The sequence below is a fragment of the Bos mutus genome, chromosome 26 (assembly GCF_027580195.1).
Source record: "Bos mutus isolate GX-2022 chromosome 26, NWIPB_WYAK_1.1, whole genome shotgun sequence".
NCBI classification, from domain to species: Eukaryota; Metazoa; Chordata; class Mammalia; order Artiodactyla; family Bovidae; genus Bos; species Bos mutus.
In genome coordinates this window covers 25400176-25427619 of record NC_091642.1, presented here as the reverse complement: position 1 = coordinate 25427619, position 27444 = coordinate 25400176, and positions in this window count along the sequence as shown.

Sequence of the window (27444 nt, the reverse complement as noted above, 5' to 3'; positions counted from 1 at the left end):
GCTGCTTCTGAAGCCAGAGTGGACACAGAAGGAGAGTAGATAACTTTTTAATTCATTTGGGGCTTTAATCTAGAGCCAGTGAAAAAGCTACAGTGAATTCATGCCAAGATAAGGTTTTGCAGTGCTCCGATTTCATGGGATTTTGAAGCACTCCATGAAAGGAGTCTGGGCCACTTTAGCTCTGTTCTCATCTTTGAATCTCAATTTACATTTCCTTAAGTAACTCACATGACTACAAAATGTCATGCTTTTGTGCATCCTGTTCTTTCCTGGCAAACTCCTATTCACCCTGTAAAACCTGAATCCCAGAGGCACAGAGGAAACTGGAAACTAAACTCCTCTCCCACTCATGTGGAGCATTCTTGACTCAGGTGTGGATGGGAAATGAGGGCAGGGGCAGCGCTTGCCTTGTGAATGGCTCTAACCTCCTGCACTTAGATGAGCTCTGGCATAGATGAGATGTTCAAGAAGTGCTTGCTGGATTAATGAATTATCTATGTTAGTGTGCTAAGTCGCTTCAGCCATGTCCAGCTGTTTGCAATCCTATGGACTGTAGACTGCCAGGCCCCTCTGTTCATGTGGATTCTCCAGGCGAAAACACCAGAGTGGTTGCCATTTCCTCCTCCAGGGATCTTCCTGACCCAGGGATCGGATCTGCATCTCTTGTCTCCCGCATTGGTAGGTGGGTTCTTTACCACTAGCTCCACCTGGGAAGCCCTATCAATGCTAAATCTTATCCGAAACATGGAGGTTTTACACTTGCCTTTGTGAATAAGCTGCTTTGCCCTTGATGGTCAGGCTTCGGCCATATCAGAAGCAGGAGTGTTTCGCGGAGTTGCCCTGATTTATTCCCAGGTCCCTCATTTTTTAAGTTTGCAAAGACTCGGGCATCTAAGTGCTCCCCCTGAGATACTGCTGAGGTCTGGAACAACACATGCCCCTGCCTTCTTCCCTGCTCCCTCTTCCTGGTTTTGAGGAATATTGGCTGGATAAAATGTTTCAGCTTTGAAAATGTTGGGAGTAAAGTATCAAAGCCTCTGAATGATGTGTAGAGGTCTTTCCCCGGCAACAGAAAGAAGCAAGAACAGAAAAAAAAGCAAAAATAATATGCTCCCTCCAGAAAAGACACTCAACTGCAGTCAGGCTCAGCAAAGGGCAGTGAAGGGACTGGAGTGTGAGACCGGCCTTGTGCCCAGGTGGGTCAACGTCATCAGTGGTGAGACAAGGTAGGAAAGGGAGGGAGTGAAGCCTGGGGCTGCAGGAAAGATTTCTGGAAAAGGAGATGGGACAGACCCAGGCTTGAAAAGAAAGGAAAGTCTCATCTCATCCATAGATTGATGGAATTGTTCTATAGGAAGGAGGGAAGTCTGGGAGCAAACGTTGAAGGCAGGCAGGGTGGCATGATTTGTCCCTAGGAGAGGGTTGGAGCATGCGTCCTTGCCAGCAGGCAGGACACAAAGTTAGAGGTAGAGACCAAGGCTTCAGATGCCAAGGTCAGCCTTTGTGACTTTACCCAACACAAACCAGACCCCATTCTGGGCTGCCCTAGGCTCCTGTGCCCTCTCTGAGATGGGCTCTCCCATTGTTTTGGGAAACATTTCCCAAATTTTGGGGAATGTATTTGCAGTTGCTTCCCTCCGCCCCGCACCGAGTCCTTCGTGTATTCTATCCCAGTGTCCCAGGAGGTTAGTGTCGTCACTTATTTAGGAACAAACACCAGTAACTGCTACAGGCTAAACCTACATTGTAACAGCCGAAGCCAGTTTCTTGTCTTAAGTATCTAGAGAAAGCCCATAGTTTTGTTTTTCTTTCTACCAAAGCTCAGAAATGACCATGGCAGTTCTGGTCTGGGTCCTGAGAAGAGTGACTGTGTCTTAAGCCCTGTTTTGATGAAAGGAGATAAGCATACAGGTTTATCCACTCTGAAGGTATTAACAGGAAAATTTCTCTGGCCCAACACTGAGATTCGGTGCTGATAGCAGTGTCCACGGAGCCCCTGCCTGCTAATTCACGGTGAAGCCGAAAAGTGCACGTCGTGAAATGCATTTTCAGAAGTGTAGTGTTGTGTGAAACATTATTAAGCACGTATTATTACCTCTGTAGATCTCAGTGGCGGTTTAACTATTAGAGAATTTCACAGCATATATAATATTATCAAAATGAATCAATACCTTTGCCTCGAGGCTGATTCCTCAATTACTGGAATTACCAGTTGCTAATTGGAATGCTTTTTACACTCTGCCCTCCTTTCAGACTGTCTGCGCTGCCCATGTGAAGGCAGCCAAGGAGCACAAATAAATTGAGCGTGAACAATTAGACGATTCAACTTTGGGTGATCTAAAGAGATGCAAGATGCCACAACATGGCATCATGATTCTGAATCTCTGGGCTGAGGAGTGACTCTGGCTGACTGAATCTCTTCCTGCTAGCAGGAATGCGAGATGGGTTTTTGAAAGACCTGAAGCAGTTCTAAAGCCTCCCATGTTTTCAAATGGTAATGAAGAGTTTCACCAAGATTCTTTACCTAGCATGGTTACAGAGCACCAAGATGCTTTACATAGCATCAGCCTGGAAGCTACTCAGCAGGACTGTCATTTAATGCTGTTCTCCTTAGGCAGGAAGGATCTGGCTTTGGTGATTGAAGGATCCTAAGCTTTATGACTCCTGGGAGAGATCTCACTTTATGACTCCTGGGAGAGATCTCACTCTCCTGTGGATCAGTGCTTCTAGCCAGAGGTTTCCCTGTGATCAAACATGGCTGCAGGGGCCTGGAGACCCCTCTCTTTTGCTCTGACTTAACTTTTACATTGAGACCAGTTTCCTGCCCTTTGAGGAGATTACAATTGCAGGCGCAAAATAACTGAGCTCCAGTAAACAAAGAAATGAATGTGACAGTTTTCGGTGAGTCTCTGAAGCAAAGCAAATCTGGGATCCTTCACTGACTAATAACCAAACGTGTCAATGGCTTTTACTCATCCACTATTATGAAGTCAATATTTTCTGGCAGGTCACAAAGCAACTAGATACTCAAAATATAACCCAAGCTGGTGAAAACTAAAATTTTGTCTATTAGGATTAACAAACTGGGAATAAAGGTTTAAGTTTTTATTTTTGATGTCCTCATTATATTCCTAAGGTAACTGAAACTCAGGGAAATAGCAGTGTTTGTTGGGCTGGATTAGATAGTTCAGTGGTAAAGAATCGGCCTGCCAGTGCAGGAGACACAGGTTGGATCCCTGTGTTGAGAAGATCCCCTGAAGGAAGAAATGGCAACCCACTCAAGTACACTTGCCTGGAAAATCCCTTGGACAGAGAAGCCTGGCAGGCTATAGTCCAGGAGATTGGAGAGTCGGATATGACTGATCATAGTATACAGTAGTGGTACAAACTGAAATGTTAACCAAGGTTAAACCAGGAAAAGGAATGAAGGCTTCCCAGGTGGCTCAGTGGTAAAGAATCTGCCTGCCAATGCAGGAGACCCTTGAGACTTGGGTTCAATTCCTGGGTCTGGAAGATTGCCTGGAGAAAGAAATGGCCCCTGAGTTTTATTTTACTTTCTTGTATGTGTGTTCAGTTGCTTAGTCATGTACAACTGCTGCAACCCCACAGACTGTAGCCCACCAGGCTCCTCTGTCCATGGGATTTCCCAGGCAAGAATACTGAAATGGGTTGCCATTTCCTTCTCCAGGGGATCTTCCTGACTCAGGGATCGAACCTGGGTCTCCTGCATTGGCAGGCAGACTCTTTTAACACTGAGCCACCAGGGAAGCCCTTTATAAAAGAATAAAACTGCCCAGTTCTAAAACCTTGGAGAAAAATGTAAACTCTTAGCCATCTGATTATCATAATTGAGAATTCCAAATTGTTCTTTCAAAATCCAAATGGGAGAAAATGCACAGGATTCTTTTCCAGGGAAAGAACATTCATACAACGTGTGAACAAGGAAGCTGTTCCTTGGTCATTTCCTGGGTGCGTCTCAATTACTCTGAACTGAGACCTGGGCTCATTATGCGCATGGATAAGATGTTGAAGATGTTGACAAATGATGATGTTGTTGTTTCTCTCTCTCTTTTTTTTCTTTGCCTGTCATCGACAGCAAGGCCAATTAGTGCATTGGGCTGCATTAGGAAAGTGTGAGCTGAAAGAGGAGTGACATTCTGGAAAGATTTCTTTTCAAGCTCCGTGTCTTTAGGAAGCTTCCGTGCAGTGACCTTATACTTGGAATTCAGCTTTCAGCTGGTATATCCAGCATTAAAGGTGACAGGGAAAATAAAAGTCTTCCTTCGAAAGATTGTGTGTGCCTTTGGCAAAGGTTATAGATGTGATGTCTTTGAACATCCTTCTTCATGATGGCTCTGTTGCTGAAAATGGGCAGAGAAGAGAGGAAGTCTGCAGTGAGCTAAAGCTGTTTTCAGGGTAATGATTGTCAAATCCTGTACCTCTGAAATGCAGAACAATATGGGTTTTATATTTACATCTAAATACCTGGTTTGTTCACTATCTTGTTCCTTCCATCTCCCACCCTGTCAGATCTTTGTCAACATAGGATAAACAGGAGAAAACATGTTACAAAAAGTAAAATACCTCAGCTTCATCTAAGCTATGGATTTCTGAGACTAGAAGCAACTCATTACATTTTGCTGGTCCCAGAGATCCCCCCTCTGCTCACCTTGTTGTTTTTTTTTTTTTTTTTAGCCAGTAATAGTAGAAGGCAGAGGATGACATGTGCCTCTTTTAGGCCTCCATGCCTATCTGAAGGGATCCAGATGTCTCGAAGCATGACTGGTTACAGATCATTATCATTATTTCAGCAATTCATTCGCTATCTGGGGTGGTTTGCGAACTAGAGACAGGGACAAGAAATGCTCAAAAAATATATTTAGATTTATTGTCCTTCAAATAATTTGCTGCTCACTAGCATGATCCTCTCTGATTACTCAGGCCATTTCTAGAATATTCATAGTGTTCCCATCTTTCCATTGACTAACTCTAGTTGTATCTCCTCCTTGAGACTTTCCATGGCTACCTAGGCTAACATTCTTGTGTAGTTACATAATTCAGTAGAACACACAGTAAAATGAGACCTTTGCAGATACATAGGTGACATGTCTGCTAATAATGACCTATTATTAATATATGCCTGTAAGCAAGTTTCTTACACTTATAGTTCTGAATTTCTGCCAATTTCAGTTGGCATCATTACCAGCTCATTCTACATTGTCCTCTTTATAGAAGGAGAATAACATGAGCTAGAAGTCTTTCCCTTATAATATTCCAAGTTCAACTTCACTCCATTTGTAAGATTTGGACATTCAACAATCTCGTTCAGGGACTTCCCTGGTGATCCAGGAGTTAAGACTCCACACTTCCAAGACAGGGGGCACCAGTATGATACCTGGTTGGGAAACTAAGATCCCACATGCTGTGCGGTGCGGCCAAAAAAATATTAAGACGTTGAAAAATCTCATTCAGTGTTCTTATTCTCCAGTGGCAATTACAGGCAGAAACATGGGCAGATGTGAAGGTCATAGCAGCCTTATAGGGTGCTAGAAGGAGCCTTTAGAAAGGAGTGAGGTAGTGGACAGCTTCAACAGGCTCTTTCCTGTGATTGCTGATGTTTTTAGCTCCTTTGGAGTGAACATCTTTAATCTCTTGCTTTGGTGCCACAGATGGTGAGATTCTATGCACAGGTTTTCTGATTTGGGGATTTTGCTAATCATTTCCCTGCTTTTCTTTCCTTTTTTTTTTTTTTTCCTGGAAAGATATTCTAATGGTTGTACAAGCCTCTAATTCCTATATACAAATATTTTTGCTTAGAGAAGCTGGAGGGTCTTTAGTTCCTTCACCAAACCTTGAAGGGTACAAAGCCTGGATCCCTCCCTAGCAAAATAGTGGTTAAAAACCCACCAATGCATAAGGCAGTTGTGAGAATGGAATAAAACCATGCATATGAAGTGCCTGGCATGACACCCAGAACTCCACAAACAGCAAATTCCTGTTTTATTTCATAGTATAAAAAGCCCTAGCGCTAGCCCACAAAGACTCAGTTTATTAATACAGTGCTCATTTCAGTTATAGTCAGACCATAGCACTGAATAAATATTTATTGATAGGGTAATTCCTGAGTTTGGCTAAGGTAATTTCTAGCACATCTGCTACTGTCTTTCATGTCACAGGAAGAGAGTCCTGCGGGAGTGTTACAATGACTCATTGTAAAGCACTTTAATAATTCTTAGATTTTGGAACAAATCATCCTACATTAAGGCTAATAATGTTTCCTAAAACCAACGGCATAATTACTTATTGCTATCTTCTAACATAAAATGTGGGATATGTGCTTAGTTGCTGAGTTGTGTCCAAGTCTTTGTGACCCCATGGACTGTATGTAGCCCACCAGGCTCCTCTGTCCATGTGGATTCTTCAGGCAAGACTACTGGAGTTGTTCCCCTTCCTCTAGGGGATCTTCCCAACCCAGGAAACGAACCCAGATCTCCTGCATTGCAGGTGAATTCTTTACAATCTGAGCCACCAGGGAAGTCCCCAAAACATGGGATATAGCTGTGGATTTAAGGTGTGTGCAGGGTAAAGGCAGCTGGTCCAACAACCAGTTTGGAGATGGAGGTGGCTTTTTGGGCATGTACAGACATCATTCTATTATTCTAGTCATTAGTCAATACAGAGAACAGTAGAAATAAATCGTTACTTTTAATTTCTCTATAGAAGTGATTCCTTTGTGTTTTATAAAATGTAACAACTATGATTTGAACTAACTTCTTTAAAGGATCTGCATTTAGGAGTCATTAATTGGGCACATCAAAGCCAAGTGTTGGGGTTAAGGTACCAAGAATAATACCGTCTTTGTTGGGAGTAGACTTTTTGGTTTGTTTATTTAAGTTGAGGTCAAGTTCCCCTGGAGTAAGCCCTCTGACGGAGAACCACCTTTCATTTCTCGATATGTGTGCGTGTTGTTTGGTGTACTGTCCTGAAAGACATATCATCTCTGATCAGCACCATTCTCTGTTGGCTGTCCTGCACAGAAATACCATGTATAAAACATAGTCTCAGAAGTCAAACTGACTTGGTTTAAATACTGCCTTTGCCAGTTAACAGCTGTTAACTGCCTGGTAACTTTGGGCAAGCAATATAACCTCTCTGTTAGTCATCTAGAAAAAAGAGAATGTGAAGATAAGGATAGCAACCGTGTCAGAGGGCTACTGAGAAGAATATAGAAGATATTTATTGAAAGTCTTTAGCAACATCTTCCACGTAATAAGTCCTCGAAAAGTATTAGTATGTGTTATTATGGTAGACACCATATCTAAGAAATAGCTTATATTCTTTTATAAACATTTGACATGTTCTAGTAACTTTGCCAGTCACCTAGGAAGATAAAAATGTGGGTAAGTGTGGTCCGCAGTCTCTAGTCTTCTGGGCTCACATTTACTGGGGAGGGTGTGTGTGTGTGTGTGTGTGTGCACACCTGCTCATTCAGTTGTGTCCAACTCTTTGTGACCCTGTGGAGTATAGCCCACCAGGATCCTCATCCAGGGGTTTTCCAGGCATGAATATTGAAACAGGTTGACATTTCCTACTCCACAGCATCTTCCTGACACAGGGATTAAACCCACATCTGTTGTGTCTCCTATATTGACAGCCATTTTTTTTTTAAACCACTGCATCACCTGAGAAGTCCAGGGAGGATATGAACTGCATGTAAAAACTGAAAATACAAGACAGAAAATGTTAACTACTTTACATTTAAATAGGGAAACAGAAATTTGGGTGCATGTCAAGGAAAAGTCAATGGAGGAATGTCTCAAAAGATGGATGTAGTTTAGACATGCAGAGATGACCTATGATGCTGAGACAGGAAAAGGCCTTTGGGCAAAGGGATTGGAGGATTTAAATGCATCAAGGCATAGAAACAGAGGAGCATTCATTTGGAGAGCCTAATTCCTTCTGAAGGGCAATAGGACAAAAAAATGCACCAGAAAGATCAAATAAGCAGCAATGGATTTTAAGTGTTAACTTTGGAAGTTAGCGCTTCCCTGGTGGTTCAGATGGTAAAGAGTCCACTGCAATGTGGGAGACCTGGGTTCGATCCCTGGGTTGGAAAGATCCCCTGGAGAAGGGAACGGATATCCACTCCAGTATTCTGGCCTGGAGAATTCCATGGACAGAGGAGCCCAGCAGGCTACAGTCTGTGGGGTCACAAAGAGTCAGACATGACTGAGTGACTTTCACTTTGGAAGTTAAGGAACAAGCTGGTATTAAGGTAACCCAGAAATTATGAATGTTATTGATCAAAAATACAGTGGACACAGTGCCTGACACAAATGAGTACTCAATATTGTGTACTTACCGTCACTGGGTCTAACTACTTTACCCTTGGTATACATGAGATGGTTAATCTTATATGTCAACTTGACTGGCTGTGGGAAACCCAGTTTAAACATTATTTCTAGGTGTGTCCTTGACGGTGTTTCTGGATGAAATTAGCATTTGAATTGGTGGATTCAGCAGAGTAGATCCCTCTCCCAATGTGGATGAACACTGTCCAATCCCTTGAAGGTGGGGATAGAACCCAAAGACAAAGGAGGGATTTTCTTCCCTTTTTTCTCTGCTTGCTGCTTGAGCTGGGACATCTCATCTTCTGACCTGAGTCTGGAATTGAGACTGTTGGCTACCCTGGTTCTTGGACCTTTATACTTGGACTGGTTTTCCTGGGCTTCCAACTTGCAGACAGCAAACGGGGAGTTCTCAGCCTCTAAAATGGTGTGAGCCCATCCTTATAATAAATCCCTAGGTAGAAAATAGATGACAGAGACATAGATAGATCTAGACACAAATATAGGTATAGATAGAAATCCATAGACATCCTATTGGTTCTCTTACTCTGGAAAACCCTGACTAATACAACCACATTATCTCATTAAGTTATCCTACTTATCCTGTGAAGTAGATATTACATCTGTCTCCATTCTACAAATAGGAAAATGAAACTTAAAGACCTTCCTTACATGCACAGGTAGTAAGTGACAGAGCTGATATTTGAACCCTGAAAGTCAGAAAACATCTCAGCATGCTGTGTATATCATCCCATTATCTCTGTGCTTTGGGAACCAGCAGCCTTGAAACAGATGGACATGCAGAATATGTTGTGTGCATGTGACAAGAGCTACAAGAAGGCTCTGCAGAAGGGTCCATGAGAGAACACGAGAAGATAATGGGTACATTTCCGAATAAGGTGAGAGGGGCTTCCCAGGATCAGTGACACTACAGCTGAATCTTGAGGACTGGTCAGTTCTTGGCATCTGTGAGCGTGAAGGAAAAGGATGGGGCCAGAAAAATAAAAAATATCAAGGGGGCATGCTCATGCATCCTTAGTAGCAAACTCAGTCATCGTGTATCAAAACATACATGATCTGTGCCTTTGGTATCTATAATTTCATAGCTGCAAAAGGGTGAAAGAAAAACGCACAAAATGCTTATCTGAAACATTGTCTTAAATTAGGGAAAATAGAAATTATATAAAGGTACAACAACATAATTTGTATAAAGTAACACCTGTTGAAGGCAGGAGGAGAAGGGGACAACAGAGGATGAGATGGTTGGATGGCATCACTGGCTTGATAGATCTGAGTTTGAGCAAGTTCTGGGAGCTGGTGATGGACAAGGGAGCCTGGAGTTCTGCAGTCCATGGGGTTGCAAAGAGTCAGACACGACTGAGCAACTGAACTGATCTGATAGTCATTAAAAGGAAAGATGGGTACATCTACAGACCGTCACTAAGTGACAAAGAGGTAAAGAATTTTGTGAATGTAAAACGACACAGACATGCTGTTGGCACAGAGAATAACCTGAAAGGATTTCACCAAAATATCAAGTGATCATCTCCAGATAGTGAAACTGGGAGCGAGGGATTTTAGTTTTCCCTTTCCTTTTCTGAATAGCTTGCATTTTTACAATAGACATGGGTCTCCAAAATTCAAGTATAGAAAAAAAAAAAAGAACAAGAAATTTGAAAGACCAGACAACTTAAATGTTAAGCAAAAGAATTACAGAATAAGTCTGTTGGCATGAGGCAAAGAAAGTGGAAAAAACAGATTGAAAGAAAAATAGCACTGCTGTGCTCCATCTCCTTTTTATACACTTAACCGATGACTTTGGTGACAGTGGGATTTAAGGAGTTGATGTGGTTCATGCTGTGAAAGATCATCGGTTCAGGAGATTGCAGACCTGTACTCCCACCAACTTTTAATTCTTCAAGGCGGTGTTACTCTCTTGTGGGCCCAGTCATATTGTTGAATCACCATGTGTTGTAGGGTGGCAGGTGTATTTATCCTTTAGCCTTCGGGTTGAACATGAAACTCCAATCCTTTGGCCACCTGATGTGAAGAGCTGACTCATTTGAAAAGACCCTGATGCTGGGAAAGATTGAGGGCAGGAGGAGAAGGGGATGGCAGAGGATGAGATGGTTGGATGGCATCACCGACTCAATGGACATGGGTTTGGGTGGACTCCAGGAGTTGGTGATGGACAGGGAGGCCTGGTGTGCTGCGGTTCATGGGGTCTCAAAGAGTCCGACACGACTGAGCAACTGAACTGAACTGAACATGCAAGGGTTGTGAGAGCAGAAACCCTAGACCAGGAAACACTGGCAATGGATTGTCTCATCTGTTTACCTAAATATGCCATTAAACTATTTTCTTCATTGTAAACTGGGAGGTGAAAAAAAATTGGAAGCCCTACCTAAAGAGTTTATTTTATACAGTCCACTATTTTTTGAAAAGAGTAACTGGCACTCAGAGAAGTTTAAAGGTTTCCCAAAGTCATATAGCTCATTGGATAAGTAAATCAATCACTTATTAAAGTATAAATAAGATGAATAGACTTAGAGATTATTATACTAAGTGAATTAAGTCAGACAGTGAAAGACAAATATCATATTACTTATATGTGGAATCTGAAAAAAAATGATGCAAATGAACTTATTTACAAAGCAGAAACAGACTCACAGACTTAGAAAATAAATTTATGGTTACCAATGGGGAAAGAGGAAAGGAGGGAAGGATAAATTAGGAGTTGGGGATGAACAGATATACACTACTGTGTATCAAATAACAAGGAATTAATGTATAGCATAGGAAGATATATTCAGTGTCTTGTAATAAGTTACAATGGAAAAGAATCTGAAAGAGAATATATATATGTATATACCTTTATATATATATCAAACTGAATCATGTTGCTGTACACCTGAAGCTAACACTACATTGTAAATCAGCTATACTTAAGTAAAAATAAATTAGAAATAAAAATATGGGCCAAAAAAACAAAAATAAAATGCAAACTTGGACTTACAATCAAAATAGAAGAGCACAGAGCAAAGAAATTGAATTCTGGAAATGATCCATTCTGACAAAGTATGTCGCCTCACTGCTTTTCAAGGAAACTGTCTCTCTGTATCTGATACTGATTACTAGCAATAGAATTATCGGCACCTATAAAATGAATATTTAGAAATTCAAAGTGTTAGCCTAGGGCATCCAGTATGGTAGTTTTTACCTACATGGTCATCTAGGTCTTATTTTTTTGTTTTTGTTCTGTAACAGTCTCTCTGTAAAGAGTCTTAATCTTCATGGCATTGTCTTCTGTTGGAAGATTCAGTTCCAACTATTGCTTAGTTGTGATATTTATGTCTGTGTTTGTCTTCAGAGCAGCACTGGGATGTTGCACTCATGATGGCCTTACTTCGGGCAGAGCTGCCAGTCAGTGACACGGATTAGACCACTCAGAGTGGAGGCAATTTGAGAGATAAAGTGCTCACTTTGAGAGGTGGCTAGCGTGTTTTGTGAGGCTCAAGTTCATTTTCCGCTCTATGACTTATCCATCTTCCACATCGTAGGCCACTCCAAGTCTCTGTTAGAGCTAAACTACACGTTGGCCCTCTGTCTTCCTCTCATCCCACAGCTGCTATGTCTTCTCATTCCACAACCCACATGGCTGGGCTGCATGTTAGCCCACTGTGTTTCTTTGACTAGAATGATGAAGAAACAGGGAAATGGCTCCTGCGGGAAACTGACTGATGTTCCTCCCACATCCTAATCCCTAGAACCTGTGAATGTCACCTTAAATGATGTGAGGTTAAACTAAGGATCTTGAGATGGGGAGATTATTCTGGACTATCTGGATGGGCTCTAAGTGTAATTGTAGCTGTCTTCATAAGAGGAAGCAGGAGATGGCAGTAAGAGGTTGGAGTGATGTGAGGAAGGGTTCATGGCAAAGGGACACTGTTGGCCTCCAGAATCTAGAAAAAGCAAGGAACCAGATCGTCCCCCAGAGCTTCAGGAAGGAACATATGTGCCAATACCTTGGCTTTACCCTGGTGAACCTGAACTTCAGACGTCTGGCTTCTGTAACTGTAAGAGAAAACAGTTATGTTGTTTCCAGCCTCTCAATTTGTGGTATTTGTTCACAGCAGCAGCAATGGGAAACTATCCCAGGTCCTTTATAGGACAATGCTCCCCGTACTATCTGCATGCACTTCTAACCTGGCAGAAAACTGCATTTGTGGTTAATTTCCATCTGATACTGGTAGCATATCTTTGGGACCAAAAGAAAGCAGGAGTAGCAATACTCATATCAGATAAAATAGACTTTAAAACAAAGGCTGTGAAAAGAGACAAAAACAGTCACTACGTAATGATCAAAGGATCAATCCAAGAAGAAGATGTAACAATTATAAATATATATGCACCCAACACAGGAGCACTGCAATATGTAAGACAAATGCTAACAAGTATAAAAGGAGAAATTAACAATAACACAATAATAGTGGGAGACTTTAATACCCCACTCACACCTATGGATCGATCAACTAAACAGAAAATTAACAAGGAAACACAAACTTTAAATGATACTATAGACCAGTTAGACCTAATTGATATCTATAGGACATTTCATCCCAAAACAATGAATTTCACCTTTTTCTCAAGCACACATGGAACCTTCTCCAGGATAGATCACATCCTGGGCCATAAATCTAGCCTTGGTAAATTCAAAAAAATAAATCATTCCAAGCATTTTTTCTGACCACAATGCAGTAAGATTAGATCTCAATTACAGGAGAAAAACTATTAAAAATGCCAACATATGGAGGCTGAACAACACGCTGCTGAATAACCAACAAATCACGATGAAATAAAAAAAGAAATCAAAATTTACATAGAAACGAATGAAAATGAAAACACAACAACCCAAAACCTGTGGGACACTGTAAAAGCAGTCCTAAGGGGAAAGTTCATAGCAATACAGGCATACCTCAAGAAACAAGAAAAAAGTCAAATAAATAACCTAACTCTTTATACTTATATTTTTTGTCATGAGATTTTAGTTCCCAGACCAGGGATTGAACCTGTGCCCCCTGCAGTGGAAACACACAGGAGGAGAACATGGAGTCTTAGAAAGCAATGCTATTTTCTCAAGGATGCATCAGTAGTAGGTGACAGAGTATCAGGGGGGGAATCCTGTCTTGCTGCTGCCCAAACTGATGGTCTCTCTCTTACACAAAGCCCTTTTCCTAAATCTGAATGTCCTCCTTTGTGGTGAAGGAAAAGCAGAGTCCCAAGACTCCTCTCTAGTGTGTATTTAGCTGTGTAACATGTCAGCAGGACCATGACTCTAGTAGTGACAAACTGTTTACTTAGAAATGCTGGGAGATGTGACTGCTTGGAATATGTCAGTGCCCCACTCCCTAACGATGGAAATAAAATCAGAAAGACAGAAATACTATCTGAAAACATTATTTCACTATGTGACCTCTAAGGTTGCTGAGAACTGGATGCATAAAAGAATCTTTCAAGAGATTTGAGTCACTGTCACATTTTTGTAATATTTATGGGAATACTTTTGTGTTATTTAACTGCATTTTTTCCCCTTTTTGTACTTTTTTGTTTCCATTTTAGGTAGAACTATCCTTTTTAATCTCCCTCCTCCATGCCCAGCCACAAAGTAAAGTTGGTATGAATCTATTTTTGGTATTGATAATGATAATGCCTAATATTTATGAAGTGCTTATTATGTACTGGACTTGCTGTTATCTTGTATAAACCCTGTATTTTAAGCTTCACAGCAACCCTATGATTTAAGTACTTATTTTACTGATTATCATTCTGAAACTCAGAGAGATTAGGTAAATTACTTAAGGCCACAATGCCTAGTAAGAAATAGAACCCATAGCTGATCAGAGTCATCTCATTTTTAACCTCATAGGCTTTTCTGAGAGAACTATACTCCATCTCATCCACTTCTAGGAAATACTACCTTCCAGACATTTTGTTTCTGCTTAAAAGTCATATGAGTTCTCTGGAGATCTATAAACTCCACTGCAACTCCCTAATCTTGCTCACCCTTTTGGGCAGAATCAGGTACTTCCCAATTATCCCAACATCTTCTTTCTGTTTTTCTTACTGAGGTATAGTTGATTTACAATACTATGTTAGTTTCAGATGTATAACACCATGATTCAGTTATACATATATATTACACATGTATAAATATATATATATATATATTCTTTTTTCCCTATTATTTTCCATTGTGGTTTATTACAAGGTATTAAATAGAGTTCCCTGTGCTATAGAGTAAATCCTTGTTGTTTATCTATTTTATATACGGTAATATGTGTCTGTTAATCCCATACCCTCGATTTATCCCTTTCCCACCTTTCCCTTTTGGTAACCATAAATTTGTTTCCTATATTTGTGAATCTGTTATGCTTGTAAATAAATTCATTTGTACTGTATCTTAGATTCCATATAGAAGTGATAACATATGAGATCTGTCTTTTTCTGACTCACTTCACTTAATAGAATAATCTCTAGGTCCATCTGTGTTGTTTCCTGGCCCCAAGTCTATTGGCACTCCCATTTCCTGGCATAGTGCAGCCTTTCCAAAGAATAAAGGCTCAGCTGCCTCAACCGCATCAGTGTGTAGACTTTCCCTGAAGATCTATAAAGTCAGACTTGATAGTCTCAGGCAAGTGGAGAGGGCTTCATGTGGATAGAGACTTGTGTTGTTTCCATCTACAATTACAGCTTGGCTTTATTTTTTAATAACCTCTCAAAACCTATCATCAACTGTCTAATCTTTAACAGTGCACTTCCCTTCTCTCTCCCTCATTCCAACTCTGCTGCAAAGGTTGGAACTCACTGGATTAAACAGGATGGGATAAAAACAGTGACTTGATGATGACTATTTAGAAACTGCATTGTATTCCTCTTAGAAAACTGGCCCAGTTTCCTAACCCTTGGAAACCCAGGATTTCCTAGAAGTATGATGTGAGAAAAAGGTTTGTCTGATGAAGGGCAATATCAAGACTCAGATTTGCTTATTCACTTGAGGGGGGTCTTAAAGACCCCATTGTCCTCTACAACACATAAAATGTTCTTTTAATTGAGCCCCACATTCACTATCAAGAAGAGTGAGTGAAAGATGAGAAATAAAATGCTTCCATTCTTTTCCACTGGCTATTACCTCGGTAATGGCACTAATAAAAGTGGCATTAGAAAGAACTGGGAGAAAAATCATCGTTACTCTTGGACCCATAAGAAACGAAGATTCAAAAGGTTATTACAGGTAATAGATTCACATTTTAGCATGTGAAATGATGGTGGGCTTAGATCACGTGCTTTTGGTTTAGAGATGATTTTCTAAGGTAGGAGTCTCAGGGTTGGTGAATAGAAGAGGAACCTCTGGGTCAAGGAGGGAAACTGGGGGCTTTGTTCCAATCCTGGGCCTTGGAGCAGGGTCACACTATAAACAACAATTCCTCCTCAAATGTGTTCTGAAAAGCCCAGGGAAAATCAGTTTCTCTGCTTGCAGAATCTCAGAGGACAGGGAAGAAAGATAGTGCAAGATGAAGACAAGGTGAACTAATGAAATCCGTCTAGCCTGAGTGAACACGCTGTCCAAAAGCTGTTTCAGGAATCTGAGTGCAGGTTCTCTTTAGATGCCTCTGTTCACATCCAGGCTCAGGTTGATGCATTATGTTTCTGCTAAAACCTGAGCTTACCAAGCCATGAATTTAAGTAAGCAAAAATATTTTCATTCTTACCACAGAAATTAAGGGATTTTAAAATGGCTACCACCACTTAACCAAAAACATACATTTCAGTGGTTCAATTTATGTATGAAATTGTTATTGCCTCTCTGAGCGTTTTAAGTTATAATTACCTTTACTCTGAATTCTAAGAGAGGAAGAAAAGTAGGAAAATAGGATATTCCTCAAATGCTTTTTTTTCTAATTTTTTTTTGTATGAAGGATAATTGCTTTACAGAACTTTGTTGTTTTCTGTCAAACCTCAACATGAATCAGCCATAGGTATACGCATATCCCCTCCCTTTTGAAACTCCCTCCCATTTCCCTCCCTATCCCACCCATCTAGGTTGATAAAGAGCCCCTGTTTGAGTTTCCTGAGCCATACAGCAAATTCCCGTTGGCTGTCTATTTTACATATGGTAATGTAAGTTTCCATGTTACTCTTTCCATACATCTCACCCTCTCCTCCCCTCTCCCCGTGTCCATAAGTCTATTCTCTATGTCTGTTTCTCCACTGCTGCCCTGTAAATAAATTCTTCAGAACCATTTTTCTAGACTCTGTATATGTGTTAGAATATGATATTTATCTTTCTCTTTCTGACTCACTTCACTCTGTTCTAGGTTCATCAACCCCATCAGAACTGACTCAAATATGTTCCTTTTTATGGCTGAGTAATATTCCATTGTGTATATGTACCACAACTTCTTGATCCATTCATCTGTCAATCAGATCAGATCAGATCAGTTGCTCAGTCGTGTCCGAGTCTTTGCGACCCCATGAATTGCAGCATGCCAGGCCTCCCTGTCCATCACCAACTCCCGGAGTTCACTGAGACTCACGTCCATTGAGTCAGTGATGCCATCCAGCCATCTCATCCTCTGTCGTCCCCTTCTCCTCTTGCCCCCAATCCCTCCCAGCATCAGAGTCTTTTCCAATGACTCAACTCTTCGCATGAGGTGGCCAAAGTACTGGAGTTTCAGCTTTAGCATCATTCCTTCCAAAGAAATCCCAGGGCTGATCTCCATATTTAAAAATGTGTTCCATATTTTTAAATAATCATTTCATATATAGATTATAAGAGACATACCATATAGAAATAATGCAAAAAATAAGCCAAATAAATATTAAGCAAAAATTCAATATATTAGTACTGACATCAGAGAAAATTGATTTGAATTTAAAGTTTTCCAATATGTGATATGCATTATGAAGTTGTATTTGATGTTCAAATGCACTCTTTGATCCCAGAGATCCTGATATTAAAATAAGTGTAGACTTATGATTCTAATTTTGTTAATTTGATTCTTGATGAATCTGGCTAAAGGTTTGTCAATTTTATCTTCTCAAAGAACTGGCTTTTAGTTTTGTTAATCTTTAGTGTTGTTTCTTTCATTTCTTTTTCATTTATTTCTGCTTGGATCTTTATGATTTCTTTCCTTCTACTAATTTTTATTTTTTGTTCTTTTTCCAGTTGTTTTAGGTGTAAAGTTAGGCTGTCTATTTGATGTTTTTCTTGTTTCTTGAGGTAAGATTGTATTGCTATAAACTTCCCTCTTAGGACTGCTTTTGCTGCATCCCATAGGTTTTGGGTTGTTGTGTTTTCATTTTCATTTGTTTCTAGAAGTTTTTTGATTTCCCTTTTGATTTCTTCAGTAACCTGTTGGTTATTTAGAAACATGTTGTTTAATCTCCATGTGTTTGTATTTCTTACAGCTTTTTTTTTTTCTCTTACAATTGATATCTAGTCTCATAGTGTGGTTAGAGAAGATGCTTGATAGAATTTCAGTTTTCTTAAATTTACTGAGGTTTGATTTGTGACCCAAGATGTGGTCTATCCTGGAGAATGTTCCATGTGCACTTGAGAAGAAGGTGAATTCTTCTGTATTTGTATGGAATGTCCTCAAGATAATCAGTGAGATCCATCTTATCTAATGTATCATTTAAGACTTATATTTCCTTCCTAATTTTCTGTTTTGATGATCTGTCCATTGGTGTGAGTGGGGTGTTAAAGTCTCCTGCTATTAATGTGTTACTGTCAATTTCTCCTTTTATGTCTATTTGTGTTTATTTTATGTATTGAGGTGCTCCTATGTTGGGTGCATAGATATTTACAATTGTTATGTCTTCCTCTTGGATTAATCCCTTGATCATTATGTAGTGTCCTTCCTTATCTCTTGTAATCTTCTTTATTTTAAGGTCTATTTTGTCTGATATGAGGATTGCTACTCCAGCTTTCTTTTGCTTCCCATTTGCATGGAATATATTTTTCCATCCTCTCACTTCCAGTCTTTATGTGTCTTGAGGTCTAAAGTGGGTTTCTTGTAAACAGCATATATATGGGTCTTGTTTTTGTTTGCATTCAGCCACTCTGTGTCTTTTGGCTGCAGCATTTAATCCATTTACAATAAGAGTAATTACTGATACGTACATTCCTATTGCCATTTTCTTAATTGTTTGGGGTGGATTTTGTAGATCTTTTTTCTTCTCTTGTATTTCTTGACTATATAAGTCCTTTTAACATTTGTTGTAAAGCTGGTTTGGTGGTACTGAATTATCCTAACTTTTGCTTGTTTGAAAAGCTTTTGATTTCTCCATCAGTTTTGAATGAGATCCTTGCTGGGTATGGTCATTTTGGTTGTAGATTTTTCCCTTTCAGTACTTTAAAATATATCCTGCCATTCCCTTCTGGCCTGCAGAGTTTCTGCTGAAAGATCAGCTGTTAAGTGTATGGGGTTTCCCTTGTATGTTACTTGTTGCTTCTCCCTTACTGCTTTTAATATTCTCTCTTTGTTAGTCTTTTTGATTAGTATGTGTCTTGGCACGTTTCTCCTTGGGTTTATGCTGTATGGGACTCTTTGTGCCTCTTGGACTTGATTGAATGTTTCCTTTTCCATATTGGACTATAATTTCCATATTCAACTATAATCTCTTCAAAAATTTTCTCATACCCTTTCTTTTTCTCTTCTTCTGGGACCCCTATAATTCAAATGTTGGTGCTTTTGATATGGTCCCAGAGGTCTCTGAGACCGTCCTTAGCCCTTTTCATTCTTTTTACTTTATTCTGCTCTTCAGAAGTTATTTCCACCATATTATCTTTCAGCTCACTGATTCGTTCTGCTTCAGATATTCTGCTATTGGTTCCTTCTAGAGTATTTTTAATTTCAGTAATTGTGTTGTTTGTCTCTGTAGTTTTATTCTTTAATTCTTCTGGGTCTTTTTTAATTGATTCTCACATTTCTACATTTTGTTTTCAAGTTTTTGATCACCTTTACTATAATTATGCTGAATTTTTTTCAGGTAGTTTATCTATTTACTCTTCATTTATTTGGACTTCTGTGTTTGTAGTTTCTTGCTTCATTTGTGTGGTATTTCTCTACCTTTTCATTATTATTATTATCATTACTAATATTATTATTTTTCATCACTATAATACATATAATACATATTCAATATAATAATATTCATTGTTAATATTATTCATTATTGTTATTATTGTTTTTAACTTACTGTGTTTGGGGTCTCTAGGGTCTTGGAGTCAGTGCTCCCACTCCAAAGGCTCAGGGCTTGATCTTCAGTTTTATGTGGGTCTATATATTTTTTTCTGCTGGTAAGATACTCCTGTCTGCTCTCAGCTGGTGTTCTGCATGCACTTCTGTGTCTGAAGGTGTATTCCTGATGTGTCTGTGGAGAGTGATGTATTCTACATCCACCTACTCCTCGGCCATCTTGTTCCTCTCCTTTATTTTTTTTTTTTGCTTTTAAATTTAGAATGAAGGAATACTTATTAACCATAAAATTTCACTTCAGTATTTTACCCTGAGATTCAATAAGAGTTCCTTTATGGCCTCTACCTACCATTAAGAAGCAATAGAAAGGTCCCTGTTTAGAATTAAGGTCTCTAGAATAGATCTATTCTGCTCAAATACCCAGTTATTCAGACCCCAAATCTCAATATTGCTCTTTACTTCTTTTGCTTTAATACTTTTCATCCATCCTTTTAACAAATCTAACCATGTTTTAGCATTTCTACTATTATTCTGCCAAAGTCCATGCTGCCAGAAGGTCCTTTTTAAAATAAAAGTCAAATCAGCTCTTTCCTCTTTCAAGCTCTCTGATGGCTTCCTTAGAACACTCTTTAAAGCTCTTACCATGTTCTACAAAACATGCCTCCTGTATAACTGTCACTGCATTGTCTAATACTCTTCCTCTCACTTACTGGGTTCCAGCCATACTGACCCCCTTGCTCATCCACAGGTTTTGTCTCAGTCAGAATGTTCCCCATATTGGAGACTCCACCCAGTTCTCCTTCCCTAGGCTCCTTGAAAGCCTTGTCCTGGGCAATAGCCTCCTCAGAGAGACTTTTTTCACCACCCTGTCTAAGGAGACCAGCCCTTGACACTCTTCATCCTCTATCATGCTGTACTTTCAGTGACTCATCTCTACCTGCTCCGATGTTTTATTTTAGTTGTTACCATCAGTCTCTGTCATTAGATTGAGAGCTGTGGGAGAGGAGGGATGTGCTTTTTAAATAATTATTTTTTACTGTGTTGGGTCTTTGTTGGCATGGTGGCTTTTCTCTAGTTGTGGTGAGCAGGGGCTCTTTTCTAGTTGTGGTCCATGGGCTTCTCATTGCAGTGGCTTGTTGCAAAGCATGGACTCCAGGGCATATGGGCTTCAGTAGTTGTGGCGTGTGGGCTCTGTAGTTGTGGCTCCCAGGCCCTGGAGCACAGGCTCAGTAGTTGTGGCGCATGGACTCAGTTGCTCTGCGACATGTGGGATTTTCCTGGATCATGGATCCAGTCTGTGTCTCATGCATTGGCAGGTGGATTCTTTACTACTGAGCCACCAGGGAAGCCTGGCTTTTGTTGGTTTGATTGTATTGTTTACTATACATTTTCAGTGCCTGAATAGTCTGGCAGAGAAGAAGTACAGCATGGATAAATTAATTGGGTCATTACACCTCATTTGGTTTTAGTTGTTTCATTTTTAGTCTTAGATTTTAAGATTTCTAAGATGCAGTTTTGATTTGATGTTCTGGAGCTCTGTAGCCTTCATATTGTTCACTACTCTGATGCACAGACATTATAAAAATGTAACAGGTACAGATTACTAAAAAGAAAAGTGTTACTTGCTCAGTTGTGCCCAACTCTTTGTGACCCCGTGGACTGCAGCCCACCAGGCTCCTCAGTCCTTGAGATTTTCTAGGCGAGGATACTGGAGTGGGTCATCATTTCCTTCTCTAGGAAGAAAAGATCCCTGGGTTGGGGATCTTGCCAACCTGGGGACCGAACCTGGGTCTCCTGCACTGCAGGCAGATTCTTTACTGACTGAGCTACAAGGGAAGCCCCCAAATCCTATTTCCAAGAGATAGACGTGATTAATGTTTTTGTGGACAACTTTTGTGGTGTGTGTTTGTGTGTGTTTAGGGATCTAAGTTCAGTTCAGTTCAGTTCAGTTGCTCAGTTGTGTCTGACTCTTTGCGACCCCATGAATCGCAGCACGCCAGGCCTCCCTGTCCATCACCAACTCCTGGAGTTCACTCAGACTCATGTCCATCGACTCAGTGATGCCATCCAGCCATCTCATCCTCTGTTGTCCCCTTCTCCTCCTGCCCCCAATCCCTCCCAGCATCAGAGTCTTTTCCAATGAGTCAACTCTTCACATGAGGTGGCCAGAGTACTGGAGTTTCAGCTTTAGCATCATTCCTTCCAAAGAAATCCCAAGGCTGATCTCCTTCAGAATGGACTGGTTGGATCTCCTTGCAGTCCAAGGGACTCTCAAGAGTCTTCTCCAACACCACAGTTCAAAAGCATCACTTCTTCAGCACTCAGCCTTCTTCACAGTCCAACTCTCACATCCATACATGACCACTGGAAAAACCATAGCCTTGACTAGACTAACTTTTGTTAGTCTGGTCTAGTAATGTTTCTGCTTTTGAATATGCTATCTAGGTTGGTCATAACTTTCCTTCCAAGGAGTAAGTGTCTTTTAATTTCATGGCTGCAGTCACCATCTGCAGTGATTTTGGAGCCCAGAAAAATAAAGTCTGACACTGTTTCCACTGTTTCCCCATCTATTTCCCATGAAGTGATGGGACCGGATGCCATGATCTTCGTTTTCTGAATGTTGAGCTTTAAGGCAACTTTTTCACTCTCCACTTTCACTTTCATCAAGAGGCTTTTTAGTTCCTCTTCACTTTCTGACATGAGGGTGGTGTCATCTGCATATCTGAGGTTATTGATATTTCTCCCAGCAATCTTGATTCCAGCTTGTGTTTCTTCCAGTCCAGTGTTTGTCATGATGTACTCTGCGTATAAGTTAAATAAGCAGGGTGACAATATACAGCCTTGATGTACTCCTTTTCCTATTTGGAATCAGCCTGTTGTTCCATGTCCAGTCCTAACTGTTGCTTCCTGACCTGCATACACATTTCTCAAGAGGCAGATCAGGTGGTCTGGTATTCCCATCTCTTTCAGAATTTTCCACAGTTTATTATGATCCACACAGTCAAAGGCTTTGGCATAGTCAATAAAGCAGAAATAGATGTTTTTCTGGAACTCTCTTACTTTTTCCTTGATCCAGCAGATGTTGGCAATTTGATCTCTGGTTCCTCTGCCTTTTCTAAAACCAGCTTGAACATCAGGAAGTTCACGGTTCACATATTGCTGAAGCCTGGCTTGGAGAATGTTGAGCATGACTTTACTAGCATGTGAGATGAGTGCAATTGTGCGGTAGTTTGAGCATTCTTTGGCATTGCCTTTCTTTGGGATTGGAATGAAAACTGACCTTTTCCAGTCCTGTGGCCACTGCTGAGTTTTCCAAATTTGCTGGCATATTGAGTGCAGCACTTTCACAGCATCATCTTTCAGGATTTGGAATAGCTCAACTGGAATTCCATCACCTGCACTAGCTTTGTTCATAGTGATGCTTTCTAAGGCCCACTTGACTTCACATCCCAGGATGTCTGGCTCTAGGTCAGTGATCACACCATCATGATTATCTGGGTCGTGAAGATCTTTTTTGTACAGTTCTTCTGTGTATTCTTGCCACCTCTTCTTAATATCTTCTGCTTTTGTTAGGTCCATACCATTTCTGTCCTTTATCAAGCCCATCTTTGCATGAAATGTTCCCTTGGTATCTCTAATTTTCTTGAAGAGATCCCTAGTCTTCCCCATTCTGTTGTTTTCCCCTATTTCTTGGCATTGATCACTGAAGAAAGCTTTCTTATCTCTTCTTGCTATTCTTTGGAACTCTGCATTCAGATGCTTATATCTTTCCTTTTCTCCTTTGGTTTTTGCTTCTCTTCTTTTCACAGCTATTTGTAAGGCCTCCCCAGACAGCCATTTTGCTTTTTTGCATTTCTTTTCCATGGGGTTGGTCTTGATCCCTGTCTACTGTACACTGTCACGAACCTCATTCCATAGTTCATCAGGCACTCTGTCTATCAGATCTAGGCCCTTAAATCTATTTCTCACTTCCACTGTATAATCATAAGGGATTTGATTTAGGTCATACCTGAACAGTCTAGTGGTTTTCCCTACTTTCATCAATTTCAGTCTGAATTTGGCAATAAGGAGTTCATGATCTGAGCCACAGTCAGCTCCTGGTCTTGTTTTTGCTGACTGTATGGAGCTTCTCCATCTTTGGCCGCAAAGAATATAATCAATCTGATTTCGGTGTTGACCATCTGGTGACATCCATGTTTAGGGATCTAGTGTTCCCAATAGATGAAGTATGGATTGAAGACTAGACTGCCTGCTTTGGGGGTTCTAGCTTTTTCATTTTGGGTATTTATTATATGTAACTGTGGCTGAGCTATCTACCTTCTCTCTTCCTCAGTTTCCTTTTATGGAACATCATAATCATCATCCCTAGAGAATAGGAAGTATCTTCTATTTCCTCTGCATTACCCAAACCATAGAGGATAAGATTGAACACATGAGATAATTTAAATTCTGTGTGTACGTATACATGTATGGAAGTATGAAAGTCCTTGGGTAGGGAATGCAGAAAGTTTACAAAGATAGAATTTCAGGAGCCTTCTCAGTTGAATGTTTTTTGATGTCCAAGGAATTTATAATACTGGGATAACTTTGTCAACTGATAAAGCCCTCTTTCTGAAAATGCTGAAAGGTGCAAAAGATGCTCTTTTCTTTCCAGTTTTTGCAGCTAGGCCTCAGTTTCTTCTGGCAGGTACATCTTTGACTAGGTGTTATTCAGTCCATCCCTGGGTCTGGAACATCCTCTGGAGAAGGCAATGGCAACCCGCTCCAGTACTCTTGCCTGGAAAATCCCATGGGAGGAGGAGCGTGGTAGGCTACAGTCCATGGGGTCGCAGAGTCGGACATGACTGAGCGGCTTCACTTTCATTTTCACTATTCAGCTCTTAGGGCCAGCGCTTCCTCTCCACATGCCAACTCTTGTATGGACACACATGAAAGCCATGCTTGATGTTAATTCACAAAAGCACCTCACAGGGGCTGCCAGCCCTACACCTGGAAAATGACTGCCAGGCTGAGATTGACTCCAGACAGAAACATGGTTCTGTTTAATTTGAAGGCTTTTTAAATTGTGCTCAGGGAACGATAGATGGCTAATGGAGAAAGTGAATTTATTAATTTTAATTTTATTAAGCTGTGGCTCCTTATTAAGAACTCTCTTATGTAAAATATGCTGGGATTGTTTGGAGATAGCAAAGCATTCTTGCACTGATAATCTTTACACATTAAGTGCTCCTGGTGCTGGGGCTTTATTGCAAATCCATGCTCTCCAACCTCAGCTGCAAGAGGTCTCTCAAATCATCCACAACCCTTATTCTTCTGATCTTAGCCCTGCTGCTTAAACACTGGTCTCCACAAAAGACCCCACTCCTCACTTTCTAGTTTTCTAAGGATATATTTAGTAAGTACCCATCATAAGCTAGGTATCATGATAAAAAGGACCCAAATGAGTAGTACACAGTCCCAAGATATACTTCAAATAATCTGCATATTTACAACTTTTGCCTCAGTTCTGCTAAAAAATATATCCTGGAATCCTCCTCTTCAATTAAATAAAAGAAATAATATATGTTCCTTTTGGGGCAATTTTTAAAATTACATATATGAATTATGACAGAGTCCTTAATATAAATGTGTCAGACTCTGTCCTAGGTCTTTTGAATACCACAAGGGTGAAGAGAGGCCAAGTCCCTATTTTTTAGAGATTAAATTACAATTATAGATATATTTTATTTAAAAATATAGCTGAATAAAGTGATTCTGGAGAATAATAATAATGTTATAAAGAAACTAAGTTCTATCATGAGAGAAAGAGAAAAAAAATGTGTATATATGTGTGTGTGTGTGTGTAGTGTTCCTTCACATATGGTTATCAGGAAAAATAGTATTTAAAGAGTTGACACTAAGTAATTAAAGACCAAGCCATACAGCTATTTTGGAACTGAATATTCTGGAGAGTCAAATCAGTGGGTGCAAAGGTCTTAGGCTTAGCATATTCTAGTGAACAAAATGAAGGCCTAAGCATAAGAGTCAAATCATAAGAATGAGGTAGGAAAAGAGATAGGAGAGGAAAAGGGACAGAAAATGAGGGCTGTGGTCAGGAGATCTTTGAGGATTGTGTCAGGAGTTTGGATTTTATTCCAAAGCTGTGAGAAGGCAATGGAGAGTTTTGTGAAGATAATAAAATTATTAAATTTTAATTTCAAATATTATTCTTAATTTACAAAGAAGTATGGATGTGTTGTTGTTGTAGTTCAATCACTAAGTCATGTCTGACTCTTTCAGACCCTGTGGATTGCAGCCTACCAGGCTCCTCTGTCCTCCCCTGTCTCCCAGGGTTTGCTCAAATTCATGTCCATTGAATTGTTGATGTTATCCAACCATCTCATCCTCTGTCACCCCCTTCTCCTTTTACCTTCAATCTTTCCCATCATCAGGGTCTTTTCCAATGAGTTGGCTCTTCGTATGAGGTGGCCAAAGTATTGGAGCTTCAGTGTCAGTTCTTCCAATGAATATTCAGGACTGATTTCCTCTAGGATTGACTGCTTTGATCTCCTCACAGTCCAAGGGACTCTCAAGAGTCTTCTCCAGCACCATAATTTGAAAGCCTCAATTCTTTGGTGCTCAGCCTTCTTTATGGTCCAACTCTCACATCTGTACATAACTACTGGAAAAACCATGGCTTTGACTATAGGTACCTTTGTCAGCAAAGTGGTGTCTCTGCTTTTTAATACACTTTCTAGGTTTGTCATAGCTTTTGTTCCATAGAGCAAGTGTCTTTTAATTTTGTGGCAGCAATAACCATCGCAATGATTTTGAAGCCCAAGAAAATAAAATCTGTCATTACTTCCATATTTTCCCTATATTTGCCATGAAGTTGTGGGACTGGATGCTGTGATCATTGCTTTTTGAATGATGAGTTTCAACCATGCTTTTTCACTTTCTTCTTTCACCATCAAGAGGTTCTTCAGTTCCTCTTTACTTTCTGCCATTAAAGTGGTATCATCTTTATATCTGAGGTTTCTGATATTTCTCCTGACAATCTTGATTGCAGCTTATGAGTCATACAGCCTGGCATTTTACATGATGCACTCTGAACAGAAGTTAAATAAGCTGGGTGACAATATACAGCCTTGTAGTACTCCTTTCCCAATTTTGAACCAGTCAGTTTCCTGTCTGGTTCTAACTATTCCTTCTTGAACTGCACACGTTTCTCAGGATACAGATAAGGTGGTATGGTACTGCCATCTCTTTAAGACTGTCCCCCAGTTTGTCATGATTCACACAAAGTCTTTAGTATAGTCAATAAGGCAGAACTAAATTTCTTTTTTTTTAATTCCCTTGCTTTCTCCATGATTCAACAAATGCTGGGAATTAGAGCTTTGGTACCTCTGCCTAGCTTGTACATTTGGAAGTTCTTGGTTCACATACTGCTGAAGCTGGAAGAATTTTGAGCATAATATTACTAGCATGTGAAATGTACAACAGCATAATTGAACCATTGTTTGAACATTCTTTGGGATTGACCTTCTTTGGGATTTGAATACAAACTGACCTTTTCCAGTTGGGTTATTATCAGCAAAATGGGGAACAGAGAACCAATTCCATGAGATCACTGGAATTAGTCTGTGAAACAAATAATTATAATATGGTCCAGCATGTTATAAACGAAGCAGAGAGGTTCAAGATGTGTATTGGGTGTAGGACTAATGAGAATTGCTGATACATTCAATGGAGGAGATGAAATATAGAAAGAATGACTCTTAGGATGTTCGCTTGTATCCGTCTATGTTGATACCATTTACTGAGGTGTGAAAGACTGCAGGAGAAACACATTTGAT